This window comes from Dendrobates tinctorius, unplaced genomic scaffold (genome assembly GCF_039654945.1).
Source record: "Dendrobates tinctorius isolate UK_male_01 unplaced genomic scaffold, ASM3965494v1 ptg000229l, whole genome shotgun sequence".
Lineage (NCBI taxonomy): Eukaryota > Metazoa > Chordata > Amphibia > Anura > Dendrobatidae > Dendrobates > Dendrobates tinctorius.
This window is the reverse complement of record NW_027361896.1, coordinates 6758659-6776861: the sequence shown is the minus strand read 5'-3', so window position 1 is coordinate 6776861 and position 18203 is coordinate 6758659.

Below are 18203 nucleotides of genomic sequence, written 5' to 3'. Positions count from 1 at the left end.
CCGTAATAAAAAGATCTATTCTGGAAAAAGTTTTGTGGACCGATGAGTAATGAGTATATTCCAAAGAAGAGGTATTAAGACACCTAAAGATATCTAAATACTCATGGTTGATAAGCCAGTTACCCAACTCCGGAAAAGCTGATCTGGTGGGAGAAGTGGAGTCGTATGCACTGTTAGGGACAATATTAAAGTCTCCAATCACAATCAATGTTCCTTTTTTAACCTCTTGTATTTTTTTGTCTAGATTATTAAAATAGCGCATTTGCCCATCATTGGGTGCGTAAACATTGACTAGGGTGGTCAATTGGTTTTCTATCAAGCATATTAAAATTAGGTATCTACCCTCTGAGTCGGAAAACTGTTCGAGTAGCTCAAAAGATATGGAATTTTTAATTAAAGTGATCACACCAGCCTTTTTAGATTCATTTAAGGATTTAAATGTATGAGGGAAATTCTTGTGTTCTATCCCGGGATGCCCTGATTTAGCTAATTTCACTTCTTGGAGACAGACTATGTCTGCTTTGCTTCTTTTGATCTCTCTCCATGTCCAGTACCTCTTAATGGGACTATTTAGACCCCTAACATTGAAAGATAAAATCTTAACCATGAATTAAAAACAATTAACAATTAACATATAAACCGCAACACTAATACAGGAAGCAACTGCAACTTGCAGATAAACTTCCTAAATGGGGAAAGTTCGTGAATCTCCGTAGGAAGCCTCCCACGTGAAAGAAAAGAAACTAATACAAAAATATTTCTTCAACCCGGAGTTTCTCCTCTCTTGTCCAATGAATCAAGAAAATTCATACCCTCCTGTGGAGACAAAATTGGAAAGACCCTACCACCATGATTGATCAGAAGCTTGGTAGGAAATCCCCACCTATACATCATACCTTTCTTCCTTAAAAGAGTGGTCACCTCATTAAAGTTTTTCCTAGACTGAATAGTATCTTTCGAAAGGTCTGCAAATGATTTAATATGATCATAAGGGTGGGGGAGATGTTTGTTAGTTCTAAGGTAATTTAAGAATTTTTCTTTTGTGGAGAAGAAATGGAATCTAAGTATAGTGTCTCTAGGGACATCAGATGGTATAGATCCAGGACGAGGGAGTCTATGAATTCTATCAATCATAAGTTCTGGTTCCGGTATAGATGGCAAAATTTTGATTAATATCTCCTTAACATAATTTTGTAAACTATTTTGGTTTATCTTCTCTGAAATACCTCTCAGTTTTAAGTTGTTTCTCCTACTGCGGTCCTCAAGGTCGGCCAATTTGCTACGTAGAAAAATAATTTCCTTTTGAGTGTCAGATTGTCGTTTTTGAATGGTCTCGGATTTTTTCTCCAAAACCTCTATTTTGGCAACATTTTTATCAATTCTGGTATCAATTGCATCAATTTTAACTTGTAAGCGGTTAGTGTTTTCATCCAAAGTTAATTTTAAAGATCTATTAAGGGCTTGCATTATATCTTTGATATATTGTTCAGAAGCCCCCTTCTCCGAGGCCTGAAAATCATCAAGGCCTGTAAGAGAATTTGCATCCTCGCTAACAATGCTAGAGTCCAGTCTAGGTCTACTTTTATCTGGACTCTGTAGGGGGGAGGCCTCATAGAATTCCTCTTCATCTGAGAGGATAGGTTGACTCCCCGATTTAAGCTCATCTCTTTTCGTTTTCCTATTTATGGAGGTATCCATTTCTGTTTGGATAGTATCTAATTCCCGTAACATATTAGTATCCCCTTTCTGTCCAATCGAGAATTTTGTATTTTTAGGGGTAGTGGGAGGGCTAATACAAATAGCTTCGTCCAATTCTGTTACATCTGGTTTATGAGGTTTATCCTTTGTCTGTTTGGATCTGTTACCTCTTTGACTCATTATGCCAACAAAAGAATTGCCCTTTTCTAATATTTATGACTCAAAATAAAATGGTAAGTCCTAAAATGGTGAAATACCAAAATAAATGTAGATTGAATAACAGGAAAGGGCCAGCATATAGTAACCCCAGTAAGTTATAAACAGGTCTTGTTATAATATATGACAAGGGAGTTATAATATCAAATCTTCTAATTGCAGATTATGTACTATAACAGTAAGTAAAGAAAGACACTCTAATAAGGAAATAATAATAATAATAATATTAATAATAATAGTCCAATAAATCACACTTCAGAGTTTAGGGCCTCCAAAAATAGGGGCTCAGAAATTTGAATGTTTCGCACTCCAACTGAGATACAGAGGAACCACGGGGGGAAGATACCCCAGTAGATCCCTCAGCGTCCACAGAAGAGGGACTCCAAATAGGAACCTTGATCTACTCAAAATCTCAAATATTTCTAAGGGGATCAAACAAATTATGGAAGTATGGCTAAACAGTAAAATGTTTTGGCTGCTCCCTTTTTTTCCCCCCCCTTGAATTATAGTATATTAGTTACAATTATTCTTAAGGGTCCTCAGAATAATTATTTATGTTGAATACTAATTAATACCAAATCAAATTGTGTTAGATATACTGGATTTACAATGTTAAAAGATTTCTTAGGCCGAATCACCTAGGACCAGATAATGTGCACTTCAGAATCTTCCCTTCTTATAACACACTCAAAGATCTGAAGATAAGTGCCAAACAACCAACTATCATCAGCTCACATTACTAGATAGTCCTTGAAGCTGCTCACTTAGTGCTGAAATTTCCTCTCCTCGCTGTGGATTCCTCTATTGCTGATACTCTTGTAAACTTCCTCTCTAGGATGCTGCTGTTGCCAGGTAGAGATGAAATAAGACACCGACAAGACACCGACCTCTGCTTCAGCTTCTCTACCTCTCCAAACCTACACCAACACCGCACTTGGATCTCCGGTCAACCATCCGCTGCTCTGCCGATCACCTCTCCTTATCCTGGGCTCACTGTTGCTTAAAAGAATCACCAGTCTCTGCTCGAGAATCTTCACCTCTTTCACCTCTCGCTGATTCCACTTCTGAGATTCCCTCTAATTTGTTGCCGCTCCTTGATGACTGCTTCATACAGCTGGCGCCACTACAGCATCCTCCGGTATTCCTGATCTCCTCTCCTCTGCTTCCCGGGGTCTCTATGTTCAAGTGGCGATGTTAAACCCGTTGGTAGTGACCGCTCAACTCACCGGTGACCGCGGTCTCTCCTGCTGATTTTGCGACCCTTCTGCAGCGCCTTCTTCCTCCCCGACTCAGGCGCGCCTCTGCAGCAGTAAAAAAGCGCGGGAAAATCTGATATTTAAAACCCGCGGCAATTAAATCCACCCGCTCCTGTTTCTTTACACTGACGCCGCTGCAGCGTCCACCGGAACCCTTGGCTTCCTCCTCACACCCGATCACTCCTGCTTCACCTGCGTCACTGTAATCCCTCACCGCTGCCGATTCTCTTGAAGCCGCTGCTGGTCCCTGCCAAGCCGACAGATCCTCACACCAGGCTCCGGGACTTCCAGTAGCGTCTCTCTCACTGGTCAGATGATCACCGCCGCAGCAGCCTCTCCACACTTCAGGCGCTGCGGCCGATTTTCGCGCCTTTTCTTCAGCGTCTCCTCCTTCCTTCACTTAAGTGCGCTGGCCATCGTTCCTTTCACTTTTAATCACCGGCGTCACTGAGAGTATTCACCGGTAGATTTTAATAAGCCTGCTTTTGTTGGTCTCCTCTGCGCTATCGGCTCTTCAAGCCAGACTCCGGGGCTGCCTCCTCAGGTGTCTCACATCGTCCTTGGCAGCTTCACTCTTCTTCACTAACCAGACACGCCGCTGCTGCAGAGAGCCAGCGCGGGAAAATACTGAGTCACACCACCAGCAGTCTTCAAAAGGTCATATCTTGGTAAAAATCCAACATAGAAGCTCCAGGAAGGTCTCAAAATAATCCTGGGGAGGAGAGCTCCTGAATCCAATAAATTTTGAAAGTAAAATGTTTCTTGTTTTCTTCTTATGTCGCTTAACGAGGTAGGCTTCCTAAGAGCTCAGAGCTCACACGACCTGCTGCATCGAGCTCCAGACCACGCCCCCTTGAATTTTCTCCAAAAGTAAAGTAGTTGCAAACTCATGCTTTTAGAGACTTGTTTGGGCTCATGAGAGGAGTAGAAAAACATCAAAAATTTCAGTCCTGCATGATTCTACCAAGAAATGTGTGTTCATTGAAACCGCTGGTTTTTGATAGTTTGGGCCCTATTGAATAATGAATGTTTTGAATTTTCTCCAAAAGTAAAGTAGTTGCAAACTCATCCTTTTAGAAACTTGTTTGGGCTGTTGAGAGGAGTAAAAAACCATCAAAAATTTCAATCCTGCATAATTTTACCAAGAAATGTGATTCTTCATTCAAAACCTGATTTTTGCTATTGGGCTCTATTGAATAGTGAATGTTCTGAATTTTCTCCAAAAGTAAAGTAGTTGCAAACTCATGCTTTTAGAGACTTGTTTGGGCTCATGAAAGGAGTAGAAAAACATCAAAAATTTCAGTCCTGCATGATTCTACCAAGAAATGTGTGTTCATTGAAACCGCTGGTTTTTGATAGTTTGGGCCCTATTGAATAATGAATGTTTTGAATTTTCTCCAAAAGTAAAGTAGTTGCAAACTCATCCTTTTAGAAACTTGTTTGGGCTGTTGAGAGGAGTAAAAAACCATCAAAAATTTCAATCCTGCATGATTCTACCAAGAAATGTGATTCTTCATTCAAAACGCTGGTTTTTGCTATTGGGCTCTTTTGAGTAATGAATGTTTTGAATTTTCTCCAAAAGTAAAGTAGTTGCAAACTCATGCTTTTAGAGACTTGTTTGGGCTCATGAGAGGAGTAGAAAAACATCAAAAATTTCAGTCCTGCATGATTCTACCAAGAAATGTGTGTTCATTGAAACCGCTGGTTTTTGATAGTTTGGGCCCTATTGAATAATGAATGTTTTGAATTTTCTCCAAAAGTAAAGTAGTTGCAAACTCATCCTTTTAGAAACTTGTTTGGGCTGTTGAGAGGAGTAAAAAACCATCAAAAATTTCAATCCTGCATGATTTTACCAAGAAATGTGATTCTTCATTCAAAACCTGATTTTTGCTATTGGGCTCTATTGAATAATGAATGTTTTGAATTTTCTCCAAAAGTAAAGTAGTTGCAAACTCATGCTTTTAGAGACTTGTTTGGGCTCATGAGAGGAGTAGAAAAACATCAAAAATTTCAGTCCTGCATGATCCTACCAAGAAATGTGTGTTCATTGAAACCGCTGGTTTTTGATAGTTTGGGCCCTATTGAATAATGAATGTTTTGAATTTTCTCCAAAAGTAAAGTAGTTGCAAACTCATACTTTTAGAAACTTGTTTGGGCTGTTGAGAGGAGTAAAAAACCATCAAAAATTTCAATCCTGCATGATTCTACCAAGAAATGTGATTCTTCATTCAAAACGCTGGTTTTTGCTATTGGGCTCTTTTGAGTAATGAATGTTTTGAATTTTCTCCAAAAGTAAAGTAGTTGCAAACTCATGCTTTTAGAGACTTGTTTGGGCTCATGAGAGGAGTAGAAAAACATCAAAAATTTCAGTCCTGCATGATTCTACCAAGAAATGTGTGTTCATTGAAACCGCTGGTTTTTGATAGTTTGGGCCCTATTGAATAATGAATGTTTTGAATTTTCTCCAAAAGTAAAGTAGTTGCAAACTCATCCTTTTAGAAACTTGTTTGGGCTGTTGAGAGGAGTAAAAAACCATCAAAAATTTCAATCCTGCATGATTTTACCAAGAAATGTGATTCTTCATTCAAAACCTGATTTTTGCTATTGGGCTCTATTGAATAATGAATGTTTTGAATTTTCTCCAAAAGTAAAGTAGTTGCAAACTCATGCTTTTAGAGACTTGTTTGGGCTCATGAGAGGAGTAGAAAAACATCAAAAATTTCAGTCCTGCATGATCCTACCAAGAAATGTGTGTTCATTGAAACCGCTGGTTTTTGATAGTTTGGGCCCTATTGAATAATGAATGTTTTGAATTTTCTCCAAAAGTAAAGTAGTTGCAAACTCATACTTTTAGAAACTTGTTTGGGCTGTTGAGAGGAGTAAAAAACCATCAAAAATTTCAATCCTGCATGATTCTACCAAGAAACGTGATTCTTCATTCAAAACCTGATTTTTGCTATTGGGCTCTATTGAATAATGAATGTTTTGAATTTTCTCCAAAAGTAAAGTAGTTGCAAACTCATGCTTTTAGAGACTTGTTTGGGCTCATGAGAGGAGTAGAAAAACATCAAAAATTTCAGTCCTGCATGATTCTACCAAGAAATGTGTGTTCATTGAAACCGCTGGTTTTTGATAGTTTGGGCCCTATTGAATAATGAATGTTTTGAATTTTCTCCAAAAGTAAAGTAGTTGCAAACTCATCCTTTTAGAAACTTGTTTGGGCTGTTGAGCGGAGTAAAAAACCATCAAAAATTTCAATCCTGCATGATTCTACCAAGAAATGTGATTCTTCATTCAAAACGCTGGTTTTTGCTATTGGGCTCTTTTGAGTAATGAATGTTTTGAATTTTCTCCAAAAGTAAAGTAGTTGCAAACTCATGCTTTTAGAGACTTGTTTGAGCTCATGAGAGGAGTAGAAAAACATCAAAAATTTCAGTCCTGCATGATTCTACCAAGAAATGTGTGTTCATTGAAACCGCTGGTTTTTGATAGTTTGGGCCCTATTGAATAATGAATGTTTTTAATTTTCTCCAAAAGTAAAGTAGTTGCAAACTCATCCTTTTAGAAACTGGTTTGGGCTGTTGAGAGGAGTAAAAAACCATCAAAAATTTCAATCCTGCATGATTCTACCAAGAAATGTGATTCTTCATTCAAAACGCTGGTTTTTGCTATTGGGCTCTTTTGAGTAATGAATGTTTTGAATTTTCTCCAAAAGTAAAGTAGTTGCAAACTCATGCTTTTAGAGACTTGTTTGGGCTCATGAGAGGAGTAGAAAAACATCAAAAATTTCAGTCCTGCATGATTCTACCAAGAAATGTGTGTTCATTCAAACCGCTGGTTTTTGATAGTTTGGGCCCTATTGAATAATGAATGTTTTGAATTTTCTCCAAAAGTAAAGTAGTTGCAAACTCATCCTTTTAGAAACTTGTTTGGGCTGTTGAGAGGAGTAAAAAACCATCAAAAATTTCAATCCTGCATGATTCTACCAAGAAATGTGATTCTTCATTCAAAACCTGATTTTTGCTATTGGGCTCTATTGAATAATGAATGTTTTGAATTTTCTCCAAAAGTAAAGTAGTTGCAAACTCATGCTTTTAGAGACTTGTTTGGGTTCATGAGAGGAGTAGAAAAACATCAAAAATTTCAGTCCTGCATGATTCTACCAAGAAATGTGTGTTCATTGAAACCGCTGGTTTTTGATAGTTTGGGCCCTATTGAATAATGAATGTTTTGAATTTTCTCCAAAAGTAAAGTAGTTGCAAACTCATACTTTTAGAAACTTGTTTGGGCTGTTGAGAGGAGTAAAAAACCATCAAAAATTTCAATCCTGCATGATTCTACCAAGAAACGTGATTCTTCATTCAAAACCTGATTTTTGCTATTGGGCTCTATTGAATAATGAATGTTTTGAATTTTCTCCAAAAGTAAAGTAGTTGCAAACTCATGCTTTTAGAGACTTGTTTGGGCTCATGAGAGGAGTAGAAAAACATCAAAAATTTCAGTCCTGCATGATTCTACCAAGAAATGTGTGTTCATTGAAACCGCTGGTTTTTGATAGTTTGGGCCCTATTGAATAATGAATGTTTTGAATTTTCTCCAAAAGTAAAGTAGTTGCAAACTCATCCTTTTAGAAACTTGTTTGGGCTGTTGAGCGGAGTAAAAAACCATCAAAAATTTCAATCCTGCATGATTCTACCAAGAAATGTGATTCTTCATTCAAAACGCTGGTTTTTGCTATTGGGCTCTTTTGAGTAATGAATGTTTTGAATTTTCTCCAAAAGTAAAGTAGTTGCAAACTCATGCATTTAGAGACTTGTTTGAGCTCATGAGAGGAGTAGAAAAACATCAAAAATTTCAGTCCTGCATGATTCTACCAAGAAATGTGTGTTCATTGAAACCGCTGGTTTTTGATAGTTTGGGCCCTATTGAATAATGAATGTTTTTAATTTTCTCCAAAAGTAAAGTAGTTGCAAACTCATCCTTTTAGAAACTGGTTTGGGCTGTTGAGAGGAGTAAAAAACCATCAAAAATTTCAATCCTGCATGATTCTACCAAGAAATGTGATTCTTCATTCAAAACGCTGGTTTTTGCTATTGGGCTCTTTTGAGTAATGAATGTTTTGAATTTTCTCCAAAAGTAAAGTAGTTGCAAACTCATGCTTTTAGAGACTTGTTTGGGCTCATGAGAGGAGTAGAAAAACATCAAAAATTTCAGTCCTGCATGATTCTACCAAGAAATGTGTGTTCATTCAAACCGCTGGTTTTTGATAGTTTGGGCCCTATTGAATAATGAATGTTTTGAATTTTCTCCAAAAGTAAAGTAGTTGCAAACTCATCCTTTTAGAAACTTGTTTGGGCTGTTGAGAGGAGTAAAAAACCATCAAAAATTTCAATCCTGCATGATTCTACCAAGAAATGTGATTCTTCATTCAAAACCTGATTTTTGCTATTGGGCTCTATTGAATAATGAATGTTTTGAATTTTCTCCAAAAGTAAAGTAGTTGCAAACTCATGCTTTTAGAGACTTGTTTGGGTTCATGAGAGGAGTAGAAAAACATCAAAAATTTCAGTCCTGCATGATTCTACCAAGAAATGTGTGTTCATTGAAACCGCTGGTTTTTGATAGTTTGGGCCCTATTGAATAATGAATGTTTTGAATTTTCTCCAAAAGTAAAGTAGTTGCAAACTCATCCTTTTAGAAACTTGTTTGGGCTGTTGAGAGGAGTAAAAAACCATCAAAAATTTCAATCCTGCATTATTCTACCAAGAAATGTGATTCTTCATTCAAAACGCTGGTTTTTGCTATTGGGCTCTATTGAATAATGAATGTTTTGAATTTTCTCCAAAAGTAAAGTAGTTGCAAACTCATCCTTTTAGAGACTTGTTTGGGCTCATGAGAAGAGTAGAAAAACATCAAAAATTTCAGTCCTGCACGATTCTACCAAGAAATGTGTGTTCATTCAAACCGCTGGTTTTTGATATTTTGGGCCCTATTGAATAATGAATGTTTTGAATTTTCTCCAAAAGTAAAGTAGTTGCAAACTCATCCTTTTAGAAACTTGTTTGGGCTGTTGAGAGGAGTAAAAAACCATCAAAAATTTCAATCCTGCATGATTCTACCAAGAAATGTGATTCTTCATTCAAAACGCTGGTTTTTGCTATTGGGCTCTTTTGAATAATGAATGTTTTGAATTTTCTCCAAAAGTAAAGTAGTTGCAAACTCATGCTTTTAGAGACTTGTTTGGGCTCATGAGAGGAGTAGAAAAACATCAAAAATTTCAGTCCTGCATGATTCTACCAAGAAATGTGTGTTCATTGAAACCACTGGTTTTTGATAGTTTGGGCCCTATTGAATAATGAATGTTTTGAATTTTCTCCAAAAGTAAAGTAGTTGCAAACTCATCCTTTTAGAAACTTGTTTGGGCTGTTGAGAGGAGTAAAAAACCATCAAAAATTTCAATCCTGCATGATTCTACCAAGAAATGTGATTCTTCATTCAAAACCTGATTTTTGCTATTGGGCTCTATTGAATAATGAATGTTTTGAATTTTCTCCAAAAGTAAAGTAGTTGCAAACTCATGCTTTTAGAGACTTGTTTGGGCTCATGAGAGGAGTAGAAAAACATCAAAAATTTCAGTCCTGCATGATTCTACCAAGAAATGTGTGTTCATTGAAACCGCTGGTTTTTGATAGTTTGGGCCCTATTGAATAATGAATGTTTTGAATTTTCTCCAAAAGTAAAGTAGTTGCAAACTCATCCTTTTAGAAACTTGTTTGGGCTGTTGAGAGGAGTAAAACACCATCAAAAATTTCAATCCTGCATGATTCTACCAAGAAATGTGATTCTTCATTCAAAACCTGATTTTTGCTATTGGGCTCTATTGAGTAATGAATGTTTTGAATTTTCTCCAAAAGTAAAGTAGTTGCAAACTCATGCTTTTAGAGACTTGTTTGAGCTCATGAGAGGAGTAGAAAAACATCAAAAATTTCAGTCCTGCATGATTCTACCAAGAAATGTGTGTTCATTGAAACCGCTGGTTTTTGATAGTTTGGGCCCTATTGAATAATGAATGTTTTTAATTTTCTCCAAAAGTAAAGTAGTTGCAAACTCATCCTTTTAGAAACTGGTTTGGGCTGTTGAGAGGAGTAAAAAACCATCAAAAATTTCAATCCTGCATGATTCTACCAAGAAATGTGATTCTTCATTCAAAACGCTGGTTTTTGCTATTGGGCTCTTTTGAGTAATGAATGTTTTGAATTTTCTACAAAAGTAAAGTAGTTGCAAACTCATGCTTTTAGAGACTTGTTTGGGCTCATGAGAGGAGTAGAAAAACATCAAAAATTTCAGTCCTGCATGATTCTACCAAGAAATGTGTGTTCATTCAAACCGCTGGTTTTTGATAGTTTGGGCCCTATTGAATAATGAATGTTTTGAATTTTCTCCAAAAGTAAAGAAGTTGCAAACTCATCCTTTTAGAAACTTGTTTGGGCTGTTGAGAGGAGTAAAAAACCATCAAAAATTTCAATCCTGCATGATTCTACCAAGAAATGTGATTCTTCATTCAAAACGCTGGTTTTTGCTATTGGGCTCTATTGAATAATGAATGTTTTGAATTTTCTCCAAAAGTAAAGTAGTTGCAAACTCATGCTTTTAGAGACTTGTTTGGGCTCATGAGAGGAGTAGAAAAACATCAAAAATTTCAGTCCTGCATGATTCTACCAAGAAATGTGTGTTCATTGAAACCGCTGGTTTTTGATAGTTTGGGCCCTATTGAATAATGAATGTTTTGAATTTTCTCCAAAAGTAAAGTAGTTGCAAACTCATCCTTTTAGAAACTTGTTTGGGCTGTTGAGAGGAGTAAAAAACCATCAAAAATTTCAATCCTGCATGATTTTACCAATAAATGTGATTCTTCATTCAAAACCTGATTTTTGCTATTGGGCTCTATTGAATAGTGAATGTTTTGAATTTTCTCCAAAAGTAAAGTAGTTGCAAACTCATGCTTTTAGAGACTTGTTTGGGCTCATGAGAGGAGTAGAAAAACATCAAAAATTTCAGTCCTGCATGATTCTACCAAGAAATGTGTGTTCATTGAAACCGCTGGTTTTTGATAGTTTGGGCCCTATTGAATAATGAATGTTTTGAATTTTCTCCAAAAGTAAAGTAGTTGCAAACTCATCCTTTTAGAAACTTGTTTGGGCTGTTGAGAGGAGTAAAAAACCATCAAAAATTTCAATCCTGCATGATTCTACCAAGAAATGTGATTCTTCATTCAAAACGCTGGTTTTTGCTATTGGGCTCTATTGAGTAATGAATGTTTTGAATTTTCTCCAAAAGTAAAGTAGTTGCAAACTCATGCTTTTAGAGACTTGTTTGGGCTCATGAGAGGAGTAGAAAAACATCAAAAATTTCAGTCCTGCATGATTCTACCAAGAAATGTGTGTTCATTCAAACCGCTGGTTTTTGATAGTTTGGGCCCTATTGAATAATGAATGTTTTGAATTTTCTCCAAAAGTAAAGTAGTTGCAAACTCATCCTTTTAGAAACTTGTTTGGGCTGTTGAGAGGAGTAAAAAACCATCAAAAATTTCAATCCTGCATGATTTTACCAAGAAATGTGATTCTTCATTCAAAACCTGATTTTTGCTATTGGGCTCTATTGAATAATGAATGTTTTGAATTTTCTCCAAAAGTAAAGTAGTTGCAAACTCATGCTTTTAGAGACTTGTTTGGGCTCATGAGAGGAGTAGAAAAACATCAAAAATTTCAGTCCTGCATGATTCTACCAAGAAATGTGTGTTCATTGAAACCGCTGGTTTTTGATAGTTTGGGCCCTATTGAATAATGAATGTTTTGAATTTTCTCCAAAAGTAAAGTAGTTGCAAACTCATCCTTTTAGAAACTTGTTTGGGCTGTTGAGAGGAGTAAAAAACCATCAAAAATTTCAATCCTGCATGATTCTACCAAGAAATGTGATTCTTCATTCAAAACGCTGGTTTTTGCTATTGGGCTCTTTTGAGTAATGAATGTTTTGAATTTTCTCCAAAAGTAAAGTAGTTGCAAACTCATGCTTTTAGAGACTTGTTTGGGCTCATGAGAGGAGTAGAAAAACATCAAAAATTTCAGTCCTGCATGATTCTACCAAGAAATGTGTGTTCATTCAAACCACTGGTTTTTGATAGTTTGGGCCCTATTGAATAATGAATGTTTTGAATTTTCTCCAAAAGTAAAGTAGTTGCAAACTCATCCTTTTAGAAACTTGTTTGGGCTGTTGAGAGGAGTAAAAAACCATCAAAAATTTCAATCCTGCATGATTCTACCAAGAAATGTGATTCTTCATTCAAAACCTGATTTTTGCTATAGGGCTCTATTGAATAATGAATGTTTTGAATTTTCTCCAAAAGTAAAGTAGTTGCAAACTCATGCTTTTAGAGACTTGTTTGGGCTCATGAGAGGAGTAGAAAAACATCAAAAATGTCAGTCCTGCATGATTCTACCAAGAAATGTGTGTTCATTGAAACCGCTGGTTTTTGATAGTTTGGGCCCTATTGAATAATGAATGTTTTGAATTTTCTCCAAAAGTAAAGTAGTTGCAAACTCATCCTTTTAGAAACTTGTTTGGGCTGTTGAGAGGAGTAAAAAAACCATCAAAAATTTCAATCCTGCATGATTCTACCAAGAAATGTGATTCTTCATTCAAAACCTGATTTTTGCTATTGGGCTCTATTGAATAATGAATGTTTTGAATTTTCTCCAAAAGTAAAGTAGTTGCAAACTCATGCTTTTAGAGACTTGTTTGGGCTCATGAGAGGAGTAGAAAAACATCAAAAATTTCAGTCCTGCATGATTCTACCAAGAAATGTGTGTTCATTGAAACCGCTGGTTTTTGATAGTTTGGGCCCTATTGAATAATGAATGTTTTGAATTTTCTCCAAAAGTAAAGTAGTTGCAAACTCATCCTTTTAGAAACTTGTTTGGGCTGTTGAGAGGAGTAAAAAACCATCAAGAATTTCAATCCTGCATGATTCTACCAAGAAATGTGATTCTTCATTCAAAACGCTGGTTTTTGCTATTTGGCTCTATTGAATAATGAATGTTTTGAATTTTCTCCAAAAGTAAAGTAGTTGCAAACTCATGCTTTTAGAGACTTGTTTGGGCTCATGAGAGGAGTAGAAAAACATCAAAAATTTCAGTCCTGCATGATTCTACCAAGAAATGTGTGTTCATTGAAACCGCTGGTTTTTGATAGTTTGGGCCCTATTGAATAATGAATGTTTTGAATTTTCTCCAAAAGTAAAATAGTTGCAAACTCATCCTTTTAGAAACTTGTTTGGGCTGTTGAGAGGAGTAAAAAACCATCAAAAATTTCAATCCTGCATGATTTTACCAAGAAATGTGATTCTTCATTCAAAACCTGATTTTTGCTATTGGGCTCTATTGAATAATGAATGTTTTGAATTTTCTCCAAAAGTAAAGTAGTTGCAAACTCATGCTTTTAGAGACTTGTTTGGGCTCATGAGAGGAGTAGAAAAACATCAAAAATTTCAGTCCTGCATGATTCTACCAAGAAATGTGTGTTCATTGAAACCGCTGGTTTTTGATAGTTTGGGCCCTATTGAATAATGAATGTTTTGAATTTTCTCCAAAAGTAAAGTAGTTGCAAACTCATCCTTTTAGAAACTTGTTTGGGCTGTTGAGAGGAGTAAAAAACCATCAAAAATTTCAATCCTGCATGATTCTACCAAGAAATGTGATTCTTCATTCAAAACCTGATTTTTGCTATTGGGCTCTATTGAATAATGAATGTTTTGAATTTTCTCCAAAAGTAAAGTAGTTGCAAACTCATGCTTTTAGAGACTTGTTTGGGCTCATGAGAGGAGTAGAAAAACATCAAAAATTTCAGTCCTGCATGATTCTACCAAGAAATGTGTGTTCACTGAAACCGCTGGTTTTTGATAGTTTGGGCCCTATTGAATAATGAATGTTTTTAATTTTCTCCAAAAGTAAAGTAGTTGCAAACTCATCCTTTTAGAAACCTGTTTGAGCTGTTGAGAGGAGTAAAAAACCATCAAAAATTTCAATCCTGCATGATTCTACCAAGAAATGTGATTCTTCATTCAAAACGCTGGTTTTTGCTATTGGGCTCTATTGAATAATGAATGTTTTGAATTTTCTCCAAAAGTAAAGTAGTTGCAAACTCATGCTTTTAGAGACTTGTTTGGGCTCATGAGAGGAGTAGAAAAACATCAAAAATTTCAGTCCTACATGATTCTACCAAGAAATGTGTGTTCATTGAAACCGCTGGTTTTTGATAGTTTGGGCCCTATTGAATAATGAATGTTTTGAATTTTCTCCAAAAGTAAAGTAGTTGCAAACTCATCCTTTTAGAAACTTGTTTGGGCTGTTGAGAGGAGTAAAAAACCATCAAAAATTTCAATCCTGCATGATTTTACCAAGAAATGTGATTCTTCATTCAAAACCTGATTTTTGCTATTGGGCTCTATTGAATAGTGAATGTTTTGAATTTTCTCCAAAAGTAAAGTAGTTGCAAACTCATGCTTTTAGAGACTTGTTTGGGCTCATGAAAGGAGTAGAAAAACATCAAAAATTTCAGTCCTGCATGATTCTACCAAGAAATGTGTGTTCATTGAAACCGCTGGTTTTTGATAGTTTGGGCCCTATTGAATAATGAATGTTTTGAATTTTCTCCAAAAGTAAAGTAGTTGCAAACTCATCCTTTTAGAAACTTGTTTGGGCTGTTGAGAGGAGTAAAAAACCATCAAAAATTTCAATCCTGCATGATTCTACCAAGAAATGTGATTCTTCATTCAAAACCTGATTTTTGCTATTGGGCTCTATTGAATAATGAATGTTTTGAATTTTCTCCAAAAGTAAAGTAGTTGCAAACTCATGCTTTTAGAGACTTGTTTGGGCTCATGAGAGGAGTAGAAAAACATCAAAAATTTCAGTCCTGCATGATTCTACCAAGAAATGTGTGTTCATTGAAACCGCTGGTTTTTGATAGTTTGGGCCCTATTGAATAATGAATGTTTTGAATTTTCTCCAAAAGTAAAGTAGTTGCAAACTCATCCTTTTAGAAACTTGTTTGGGCTGTTGAGAGGAGTAAAAAACCATCAAAAATTTCAATCCTGCATGATTCTACCAAGAAATGTGATTCTTCATTCAAAACGCTGGTTTTTGCTATTGGGCTCTTTTGAGTAATGAATGTTTTGAATTTTCTCCAAAAGTAAAGTAGTTGCAAACTCATGCTTTTAGAGACTTGTTTGGGCTCATGAGAGGAGTAGAAAAACATCAAAAATTTCAGTCCTGCATGATTCTACCAAGAAATGTGTGTTCATTCAAACCGCTGGTTTTTGATAGTTTGGGCCCTATTGAATAATGAATGTTTTGAATTTTCTCCAAAAGTAAAGTAGTTGCAAACTCATCCTTTTAGAAACTTGTTTGGGCTGTTGAGAGGAGTAAAAAACCATCAAAAATTTCAATCCTGCATGATTTTACCAAGAAATGTGATTCTTCATTCAAAACCTGATTTTTGCTATTGGGCTCTATTGAATAATGAATGTTTTGAATTTTCTCCAAAAGTAAAGTAGTTGCAAACTCATGCTTTTAGAGACTTGTTTGGGCTCATGAGAGGAGTAGAAAAACATCAAAAATTTCAGTCCTGCATGATTCTACCAAGAAATGTGTGTTCATTGAAACCGCTGGTTTTTGATAGTTTGGGCCCTATTGAATAATGAATGTTTTGAATTTTCTCCAAAAGTAAAGTAGTTGCAAACTCATCCTTTTAGAAACTTGTTTGGGCTGTTGAGAGGAGTAAAAAACCATCAAAAATTTCAATCCTGCATGATTCTACCAAGAAATGTGATTCTTCATTCAAAACCTGATTTTTGCTATTGGGCTCTATTGAATAATGAATGTTTTGAATTTTCTCCAAAAGTAAAGTAGTTGCAAACTCATGCTTTTAGAGACTTGTTTGGGCTCATGAGAGGAGTAGAAAAACATCAAAAATTTCAGTTCTGCATGATTCTACCAAGAAATGTGTGTTCATTGAAACCGCTGGTTTTTGATAGTTTGGGCCCTATTGAATAATGAATGTTTTGAATTTTCTCCAAAAGTAAAGTAGTTGCAAACTCATCCTTTTAGAAACTTGTTTGGGCTGTTGAGAGGAGTAAAAAACCATCAAAAATTTCAATCCTGCATGATTCTACCAAGAAATGTGATTCTTCATTCAAAACCTGATTTTTGCTATTGGGCTCTATTGAATAATGAATGTTTTGAATTTTCTCCAAAAGTAAAGTAGTTGCAAACTCATGCTTTTAGAGACTTGTTTGGGCTCATGAGAGGAGTAGAAAAACATCAAAAATTTCAGTCCTGCATGATTCTACCAAGAAATGTGTGTTCATTGAAACCGCTGGTTTTTGATAGTTTGGGCCCTATTGAATAATGAATGTTTTGAATTTTCTCCAAAAGTAAAGTAGTTGCAAACTCATCCTTTTAGAAACTTGTTTGGGCTGTTGAGAGGAGTAAAAAACCATCAAAAATTTCAATCCTGCATGATTCTACCAAGAAATGTGATTCTTCATTCAAAACGCTGGTTTTTGCTATTGGGCTCTTTTGAGTAATGAATGTTTTGAATTTTCTCCAAAAGTAAAGTAGTTGCAAACTCATGCTTTTAGAGACTTGTTTGGGCTCATGAGAGGAGTAGAAAAACATCAAAAATTTCAGTCCTGCATGATTCTACCAAGAAATGTGTGTTCATTCAAACCGCTGGTTTTTGATAGTTTGGGCCCTATTGAATAATGAATGTTTTGAATTTTCTCCAAAAGTAAAGTAGTTGCAAACTCATCCTTTTAGAAACTTGTTTGGGCTGTTGAGAGGAGTAAAAAACCATCAAAAATTTCAATCCTGCATGATTTTACCAAGAAATGTGATTCTTCATTCAAAACCTGATTTTTGCTATTGGGCTCTATTGAATAATGAATGTTTTGAATTTTCTCCAAAAGTAAAGTAGTTGCAAACTCATGCTTTTAGAGACTTGTTTGGGCTCATGAGAGGAGTAGAAAAACATCAAAAATTTCAGTCCTGCATGATTCTACCAAGAAATGTGTGTTCATTGAAACCGCTGGTTTTTGATAGTTTGGGCCCTATTGAATAATGAATGTTTTGAATTTTCTCCAAAAGTAAAGTAGTTGCAAACTCATCCTTTTAGAAACTTGTTTGGGCTGTTGAGAGGAGTAAAAAACCATCAAAAATTTCAATCCTGCATGATTCTACCAAGAAATGTGATTCTTCATTCAAAACCTGATTTTTGCTATTGGGCTCTATTGAATAATGAATGTTTTGAATTTTCTCCAAAAGTAAAGTAGTTGCAAACTCATGCTTTTAGAGACTTGTTTGGGCTCATGAGAGGAGTAGAAAAACATCAAAAATTTCAGTCCTGCATGATTCTACCAAGAAATGTGTGTTCATTGAAACCGCTGGTTTTTGATAGTTTGGGCCCTATTGAATAATGAATGTTTTGAATTTTCTCCAAAAGTAAAGTATTTGCAAACTCATCCTTTTAGAAACTTGTTTGGGCTCTTGAGAGGAGTAAAAAACCATCAAAAATTTCAATCCTGCATGATTCTACCAAGAAATGTGATTCTTCATTCAAAACGCTGGTTTTTGCTATTGGGCTCTTTTGAGTAATGAATGTTTTGAATTTTCTCCAAAAGTAAAGTAGTTGCAAACTCATGCTTTTAGAGACTTGTTTGAGCTCATGAGAGGAGTAGAAAAACATCAAAAATTTCAGTCCTGCATGATTCTACCAAGAAATGTGTGTTCATTGAAACCGCTGGTTTTTGATAGTTTGGGCCCTATTGAATAATGAATGTTTTGAATTTTCTCCAAAAGTAAAGTAGTTGCAAACTCATCCTTTTAGAAACTGGTTTGGGCTGTTGAGAGGAGTAAAAAACCATCAAAAATTTCAATCCTGCATGATTCTACCAAGAAATGTGATTCTTCATTCAAAACG